We start from the raw sequence: 10044 nt of genomic DNA on the forward strand, positions 1-10044 counted from the left end.
CTCAGAGACAGTTTGAGTACGTGTCTGACCTCAGCTCACACTCATTCACTCATGCATTCAACAAATATCCCCTGAGTACCTACAACATGTCAGACTCTGTTCGAGGTGGCAGGAATACAGGAAAAAACAGACCATTTCTGCCTTCATAGGGTTTCTAATCTAGTGATCTTGATGATCCCCCTCAACAAATTCTGCTTTAAAAATGTGGGATTGTCAGGCAATATGGCTGTCTTACAACCCATAAACAGAAGCCCTGCCCCTCTTCTTCACATCTAACTCCCAGCTACCTCCAAACCCCTGTCAACCGGACACAGAACATGTGACCTCTCTAAGTGGAGAGGAAGAGCTGTGGGGTAACTTCTTACCTTTCATAAGGAGAGGGGAAGGGAAAATTTGAGGTGAAAATAGATACAGCTAAATCCAATGGCCAACTTCTTACAGGCAAACCTCAAGGCCACTACTTCCCTTTAATTTTTAATTTGACTTTTGAGTTAATTGAAAGTTAACAACGACTAAAAAGCTTATACAGAAGGGCATGGCAACCCACTCCAGTGTTCTTGCCTGGAGAATCCCCATGGACAGAGGAGTCTGGTGAGCTGGGGTCGCAAAGAGTTGGACATGACTGATCGACTGACAAAAGGTTTACTGGGGAGTTTTCTTTTTTTTAAAAAAACCATTCCCTTCACAAATATAAACACTTCAAGGAGAAGAGTACATTTTCCCTGTATTGTCTTCTCCTATATACCAGGTGGCCTTCAGAAGTCATATTAGTACTATCTACATTCTTTTATTTATTTCACAAGGACTCACGAGGGACCTACCTGCCAGACACCGGTGAGTAAGGGGCACAGGAAAGAGACCAGTAGCTAAGACACTATGGGCAATCCATCTATCAGCTGAGACCAGAGACGCAGCAGGATTAGACACAAAATTCATTTTCCCATGTTATTCAGTAATTATTTGCTGGGGGTACATTCTAGATAGAAGGAGCTACGGTAAACCTAAAAGCTTAAATCACTGAATAAAGATGAAATGGGAATTTAATGAAAACAAACTTTTTCCTAGAAGCACACAGGATCTGGCATCAGAAGACCTGTATTCAAATCCTAGTACTGCCATTTAATCACTTTATTTCCCTGGGTAAGTCAACCTCTGTGACCTTTCTTTCATCGTCTTAAAAGCTGTACCTACTAAGATTTTACTTTGTAAACCACCAAGTGCTCTAAAAGTTTTAAAGAATATTGATACACCAAAATATTAAAAAAAAAGAATGCGTATCAAAATTTGAGTGCAACATATTAGCTTATCATTTCATATTGAAGGCCAGTTTTTTATGACCTACAAACATTTCACAAAAAGTAAACACATTTTCATATTTTCTCTAACTGTGATCCACAGAATCCATATAACACACAACAAGCCTGTGACATGCCTAGAACTGACAAGTGACAAAAGTTTAATGAACAAGCTTTATATACTTAACGTGTCCCCCTAATGGGAAAGTAGAGCAGCAACTGTACATCTGTGTCTCTGTTCCTCTCATCGTGGTTTAACTGACAGGAAGCAGAGAACAAGATATGACATATGAACATCAAGTACTTCCTGCCTTCTCTGCTACATCTTTATGTCTTGTTTTATAAATAGTCCAATAGTCTATGTGAAAACGTATCAAAGCCTGGTGCCAGAAGCATAAAGATGTAATTGGTGAAGCCTGTTTATGAAAACAGAACAAATAAAAAGGTATTCTGAGGTGGGGATCTAAGTTCATTTCACACATGAAGACTCATTATTAATAGTTTTCTCGAGAAGTATTTTTAGGAGTAAACACCTTACAAATTAAGACTTGAAAGTCACAATGACGGACTACAAAATGAAATGTCTGAACAACAGAACGGCCCTCAAACTATTTTACCCAACCGGTTAGATAACTAACACTTGACTACATAGACAGAAGACCTTCCCATTCAGCTTTTACCTCTCATAAAAGATAACCACCGCTCAAAACGGAAACAAAAATCCTTCCAACAGGCAACTCAAAACAGCAGTATAGATACCTTGCCTCTTGGAACTCCGGCCATTTTTGCCGTGGCTTCTGGTAAGCACTTTTTCCAGATCACCATTCGTGTCCCCTCTGCCAATCACACGATCTCTAGCCCCTGGTTCTCTTCTCAGAATACCCAAAACTTGGCTCGCATCATTTATTCACGTATGTTCACCCATCAACTATAAACAAACCAAACAGAACTCCATTCCTAATAGCTCAAGTCTTGCTGTTTTAAGTAAGTCATTTTAAGCAAGCTTTCAATTAATTACAGCTAAAACAGAGATGTTCACTTTTCACCAGGCCTAGCTGTCTCCCCAATGAATAATTCCTAAGAGTCACCTCAATTCATCACTTACTTGTCTCATAGTCCATAAAAACCTACAACAGTCATCTTTTCCATTCATAATGGTCAATTCTCACCTAAGCTATAAGCTATCTCAACCACAATTTCACCAGGCAATAGTGTTGTTTGTCTCTAGGTCAGTGTCCCCAGTGACTCAATATTTTGCTGCAAGCAAGCTCATCTGCGGGTTTTTTCTTCAAGAGAATTTAATATATGCATAAAAAATCAACTCTAAGCATGGCACCATGCTCCTAAAGTAAGTAACATTTCTTAAAGTGAGTACCCTGGATAACAACTGCGTTTCTATTCAGTATTTCTCAATGAAAATACTAATGTATACTTTTCAACACTGTAAGAGTCTAGTATCTGTAGTATATCTCTGCTCTTGCTTGTGAGTGTATTGCCCTCAGCGGTCCCCAGTGTCTAGGGAATACATGCTCCCTGAGCCTTAGGGAAGTGTCCTTTTCCTTACACATCAGCTCCCTTCCCACAGCCTGGGGCTCTGATGCTCTGTCAAACCACCCCGTGTGAGGGTGCTCGGTCACATCCAACGTTTTGCCACCCCGTGGACTGTAGCCGCACAGGCTCCTCTGTCCATAGGATTTCCAAGGCAACAATACTGGAGGGGGTGCCATTTCCTATTCCAGAGACTCTTCCCAACTGAAGAGATCAAACCTGAGTCTCCTGCATCTCCTGCACTGGCGGGAAGATTCTTTACCACTGTGCCACCTGGGACGCCCTTGAACCACTCTAAATGGTGAGGAAAGTCTCAGGACGTCTGCAGAGAACCTAGTGTGTACCACCTTCTTGACAATCATTTGCTAACAAAGGCAGGCAACTGTTCTATTCTACCAAGTGCAGATGAACAGTACATCTTCCTTTCAGTTTATTTCTAAGACTAACAGGTTATAAATTATCCCATAACAACCACATATCTGTCTCTGGTCCATAGACAAAAGAATCAAATGTAACACCCAGTTTTAACAGTTCATACCATTAAGTCTTTCAAATAAACAAATAACTTACACAAATCTTCTGTTTCTAAATACAAATTGTCTTAACTGTCTCTGAAACTAAAACACATATAACTTTAATTCTGATTAATTCTAATTTAAATCTAAAATCTTCACATTTTTCTTCTTCCATGCTTTAATGTATATGTGTGTTTTGTGTGGTATATGTTAAACCTTATATAAATAGTATCATACTGTATATATTCTTCCAGCATACTTTAGCAAGCTTCTTTAAGACATAAAATTCTGAAGAAATACAAAGGTTACTTGGAAAGGAATTTTAAACATTCGCAAGGACTTAGTGCTTAGAAAAATATTATTACCAAAGAAAGATAAGTCATGATTATTTGGCTTCCACTATAACAAAGAGAAATATCTTAGATACACAAAGCAGCCCATCTTCAATGATGCCTCTCACAACATGTTCTGACCTTCTGCAGAACAAAGGTAGCTCACCTTAAGAATGTCATGTGCAGAGATCTTAACAAGAAGTTCAGGGGGCTAACCCCCGCAGTCTCTGTCTAACTTGCGTGAAAGGTGCAGTCTACATACCACCACCAACGCTGCATTGGTCCCGTCAGTATGGCTATGTTCTAAACTGCAGTAAGAAAACCTCTGGCTGCTGTGTTCCCCCGCATCAAGAATCCTACAGGCAATAAACAATTGCTGAATGAATCCGTAAATTATATAGGAGGAAAAGTAAGATAATAAAAAAAATCCAGGAGACCCCTGAATTGCATGACTTATGAGAACCTTTCCAATTACATAAATCCTGTGACTTCTACTTCCATTTGTTCCTCTGTGTTCCTACTACTACAAATAGAGACACTGTGGAAAACAGCTCAAAAAAGAGAGCCAGGGCAATTTGATATTTTGAGAACTTAGTGAAAACTTTGATTTCTTCCCCCCGACCCCCACCCATGCACACATATGCAAAGTTGCATTTACTCAGGGGTTGCATTTCTTTGATAATAAACCACTGTGTTTTCATTCCCAATTAAAAAAAGAGATAGCGCGAGCCAGGGATGACTATGAAAGAAAGGTCCTTGTTTCACTTTTTACAGCAAATCCCACATTTACATTACTGAATTTTGGAAATCTTACATAAAGATTCCATATCAAGTTTATAGCTAAAGATGCAAGAATTACTATCATTATAAGTAAGAATTTTAAGGAAACAAGATGAAACACATATCAGGAAGTAAGACGAAACACTAATTATGGCAATAAATCTGGTTAGATGTAAAAACCTAATTCAAGGTATTTGCTAGTTAAAAGTTTATCAGTATATTGGTTATACCCCAATACAAAATAAAAAGTTTAAAGTTTGGGGGGAAAAAAAGTTTATCAATGTCAATTGACACTGTATCAATTATGTTTTAAGAATCTTTGTTCTAAAATGCAATTTTGAAAAATATTTGAAACTGATGATTCTAAAGGCTAAATTATTTCTAACAAACTATTATCTCCAACTGGTTAATGGATGTCAACTGGAAATTATCATTTACTCATCAGATGTATGCCTAGAGCCATCTTGTTAGTTTTAGGGGACAGATATACAGTCTTATGAATAACTTAATTCTGAATCTAGCTCATCTCCTTCACTGAAATGATGATTTTTTTAAACTGATGTAGGGCTTACTCACCACTTCTTTTTAAAAAATCAACTTCTGGTCCTCATCAAATTAAACATTATTTCTCAGTTACACATAAATGTGGAGGGAAAATAATCTACCCCTCACATAGCACAATTTACTATGAAGCAATTCAACCAAAGAAAGAATGCAATGACATGCGCATCACCCAGCTTTATATTAACATTTTTCCATAATTTGTTTCAGTCTTAAGAATAAAATGGTCAAATATAAATATGCGTATATCCCTCTCCAATCTCTTCTGACCATTCTAAAATTGCTGTTGCCCAACTGCCTATATTTTTATAACTTTGCTTCACATGTATCAATGATAGTACTGTTTTTATGTACGTAATACGGATTTTAATGTATCTATCACAAAATTTTTACTCAAAATTATTTGAAATAAACTCTACTTAATAAATGGGAGGCATGCTAAACTGCTGAGTGTTTAGTGGTCAAATGTACTAATGTCCACAGCTTATTCTAAAGACATCACCTGCCCACTTGTTTAGGGTCCTAGCTTCCCTGGTGGCTTACCATGCAGGAGATACAGGAGACTCAGGTTCAATCCCTGGGTCAGGAAGATCCCCTGGAGAAGGGAATGACAACCCACTCCGGTATTCTTGCCTGGGAAATCCCATGGACAGAGCGGCCTAGCAGGCTCTGTCCACGAGGTCGCAAAGAGTGGACACGACTAAAGCAACTGGGCGAGCACAGGCTGGAAGGTTTGAGCCCCCAGGGCAAACCACCATGACAAGAGGCTGAATGGGCAAGAAGGAGAAACTCTAGATTATCTTTAATTTGCATTCTCCCCATACACTTTGTAAACGCTTCACATACCTCAGTATGATAATATAATAAAGAACTCCTGCACATATGTTCCAAGAATTACATCAAGAGTGTTCCCAAACTGGACATAATCTACCACCATCAACAAGATGGTAAGTACATTCCAGTACAGACAGACAATGCAGTACTATACTGCAATTAAAATTAATTAAGATTAATCTCATAGAGTTAAATGAAAGAAACAAGTCACTACAGAGTGTAGATGGTATGATCCATTTCAGTAAAATCCAAAGGGGTAAAACTATAAAGAAAGGGTTATCACAAAAACCAGAATAATAGTTATTTTTAAGGAAAAACAAACATGGGCAGAGTTGGGGATTTTTATCTTAATAAACATGCTCTATTTCTTAGCCTAGGCTGTTGTGACATGGGTTAACACTATGTAATAACATTTAAACTGTATATGTTTTATACATTATCCTACACTCACATTTCATAGTTTTAAAGAAAAAAGGATAATGAATTGCTTAACTGCAACACACAGGTTCCATTTAGTATTTTGATACAAAAAATAAGATGCACAGAAACTAACAGTTATTAAATCAACAGCTCATTTTTATTGTTTTATTATAAAATCTTCTAGTTTCAGTGTTTACAGGACTGTTTTCTAAAACACAGAAAATAACCAATTTTCTTTCATTTAATTTCTAAAACCATGCCATACAACTCTGTACAAATACAATGACCACTGTATTATTGAGCACCTACCACATAGGTTATGACCTCTATGGGACTTGACATCACTTAAAGTCACACTGGTTCCTGCTACCTTGAAGAACTTCTATTCTACAGGGTAAAAGATAGGGAAAAGATAGATCCAAGAAAATATAAATTTGAAAAATCAAAAACTTGTATAAGTGGCTGCCTCTAGGCAGCAGGACTGAGATGGGGAAGGGGTAGAGGACAGAGGCTACTTTTCACTAAAGGCTTTTTATTAGATTTTTAACAATGTGCAACACTTTGATAGCTTTTTAATATAAAAATTATTAAATCAATCTTCATAACTCTAGAATGCATTCATATTGTTTACACTTGTGCTTTTTTTTTTTTTTTTTGATGCTAGCAATCAATCTCAAGCTACAAAACATGGAGACAAAACAGAACTGCTATCTTGCTATGCTATGCTAATTTGCTTCATACATGTCCAAGTCTGCGACCCAATGGATTTAGCCCACCAGGCTCCTCTATCCATGGGATTCTCCAGACAAGAATACGAGAGTGGGGTGCCATGCCCTCTTCCAGGGGATCTTCCTGACCCAGGATAGAACCTGCGTCTCTTATGTCTCCTGCATTGGCAGGTGGGTTCTTTACCACTAGCACCACCTGCGAAGCCCCTGATACCTTGCACGCAGCATTAACAGGCAAATGAAAAGGCCTCTGAATTCCAATAGGGGTAAGTGAACGAAGGTGAAAAGACAAGTTTAGGAAGAGTTTTGTGATGATGACAGTGGGGTTATTAATTCAGATACTTATTACTGGACGAGAAGGAATAAAAAATGTTTCTGCACAGAAATTTATACAACCAAAGCTCAGCTGCCGCATTTATCCCCTCTACCAACAAAGCAAACTGCACAGGAACTATTTTTTTCAGAAAGGGTGGATTCCTATACATTTATAGTATAGATCAACAGCCACTTTTACTCTAGTTCACAGATCAACTGACAAGAAACAAAGATAGAGGCAACAAATAACTTTCCCATTAGGAGTTCCTCTTTACTAATGGGACAAAGATTGCTCCCAGAGTTGAAAACTGCCCAAATCAATTAGGTGACTCAATGGTATTACGAATTTAATCCTTACCATTTGAAGGAAGCAGCTCCCAAGCAAAGGAGCAAAATATTCTGACCAACTGATGGAGGCAAAATTACACTCAGACCACTCAACTGACGGGACTCTTCCTCTCATTTGAGAATCTGTGCAGTCTAGACAATATGTCATGCAAAGCCTACAAATATGCAATCCATTATGCAGTTAAACGTCCAAAGACATTTCAAAAACCATATTCAAGAATTACATGGCAAAAAAAAAAAAAAAAGTTACTCCCTCCCAGACTCAAACAATAACAAATAATAACAGTGTCTCTGAGGAAAGAAGAGTTTTCAAAGACTGTAAATGTTACCCCACATCAGGAAGGGACCTTTTTCTTTTTTTTTTTGCCCTACCCCAAGGAAAAGGGAATGGAGAGTTACCATGAGGCAGCAAAGGGAACTAAAAAAACAAAATACTAACATTGGGAGAGTGATGGTTCACTGAGAGATAAAGAGGCTAATTAAACCTGAAAAACAAAAATAATTAGATTAATTATATAATGTGGTCAAGATGGCTGTGAGTGGACAGCCAGAGGAAGAAAAGCAAAATTAGAGAAAAGGACACAGGAAGAGCCACAACGTTGAAAGACAAAGCCCAGCAGAAAACCAATGGAGAAAGGGAGCGCGGGGCAGGGAGCTGAGGCTCAGTCAGTCCTAGTCATTTTTCTTATTAATACTTACTAGAGCCTGTGGGTTTCCAAATGCCACTGTTCCTTAAAAATTCAGACATTAAAATGCTAAGTAACTGATTAATCACTCTTCACAGCTCTTAAACCTGCAAACTCTCTTTCCGAGAAAGTCATCTAGGGTACTTATTAAAATTGCAGATGGATAAGCCAAACCCCCGGGCCTAATAAACCAAAATCTCTAAGTTGAAACCAGGTGATTCTCTGTTACAACAAAGGTCAAAAATTACTACTTTAAATGTAGCATATTACCAGGCAGGTGTTCATTATTTCTGTGGTTACAATGTGTATGCATCAGAGATTAAGCTAAGGGCCACATGTCCTTTAAAGGTCTGCTACCACTACAGCAGACATTGGAGAAGGCAATGGCACCCCACTCCAGTACTCTTGCCTGGAAAATCCCATGGATGGAGGAGCCCAGTAGGCTACAGTCCATGGGGTCGCAAAGAGTCGGACACGACTGAGCGACTTCACTTCACTTCACCACTTTAGCAGGACCTGCCCAACCGAGTAGCAAGGGTTTAATGAACAAATATAATAGTAACGGCTTGTACACTTGTGCCTCTGTCAAAGGCTGAAAAAGATGGAGAAACAGAATACAACACCTCTGCTCTCTAAGAATTTACATTCTTATTCTTTTTTTTAAATTTTGGTTTTTTAAATGTTTGGTTTAATGTTGATTTAATGTGTTGGTTTCTGCCATACAATGCGAATTATTGTATAATTAGACAGCCGCAATTCTCCACACAGGCCCTCCTCCCAGCCTCCTCCGCCCCATCCCATCCATCCCTCCAGGCCGACAGAGCGCCAGGCTCCCTGCGCTACACGGTGCCTTCCCACCAGCTCTCCACCTTACACCCAAAGTGAGCGTGTGCTGACGCCACTCTCTCCATCTGCCCCACTCTCTCCCTCCCCCGCTGTGTCCCCAAGCCCATTCTCTACATCGGGGTCTCCATTTCCTCTCTGCAAATAGTTCCATCAAAACCGTTTTTCTAGATTCCATATATATGTGTTAAGATGCTATATTTGTTTCTCGTATACATTCTTACTCTCATTGAAGATACTCTTCCAAACCTGCACAAAGAAATGCTACTCATTCTTCAATACTCCTCAAGACTCACAGGCCTTTCATGCTCATTTTAAGACTCGGTCACCATTCACCTCTAGGCAAGCAATCTGAACCAAAATTTAGTAACTTTGTGGTTTTGTTTCATTCTTTATTTATTTCACCTATGTTACCACACCCTATTTTCTCGGTAAGACTCTAAGTTTGTGAGACTAGAGCCCAGATTTTGTAGACTTGTGTGCCCTGTTTATTGTTTAGGATATAGATGACCACCACACTGTGGAAAATTTGATACTGAATTAGGTTAGGGGACTCAGAAATTTAACAGATTCAACAGTCATATGAAAAGCAATTTAAACATCCAGATTTCAGACCTAAAGAAAGGCAGATCTAAGGTAAATTTCAACCACCACAATAAAACATATCAAAAAGTTAATAGACAAAGATTCTGTATTCCCCAAACAGTTCTAAGAATCTAGTGCCTGGTATGTGAAGTAAACTCAAAGAAGAAGGTACAACAAATGGAATGAGATTATTACTTATGGGAAAGTTAAATTCAAGATTATACTTATGTTAGAGTTTAGAGACCTCCAGGTTT

Source organism: Budorcas taxicolor, chromosome 12 (assembly GCF_023091745.1).
Source record: "Budorcas taxicolor isolate Tak-1 chromosome 12, Takin1.1, whole genome shotgun sequence".
In the NCBI taxonomy this organism is placed as follows: Eukaryota; Metazoa; Chordata; class Mammalia; order Artiodactyla; family Bovidae; genus Budorcas; species Budorcas taxicolor.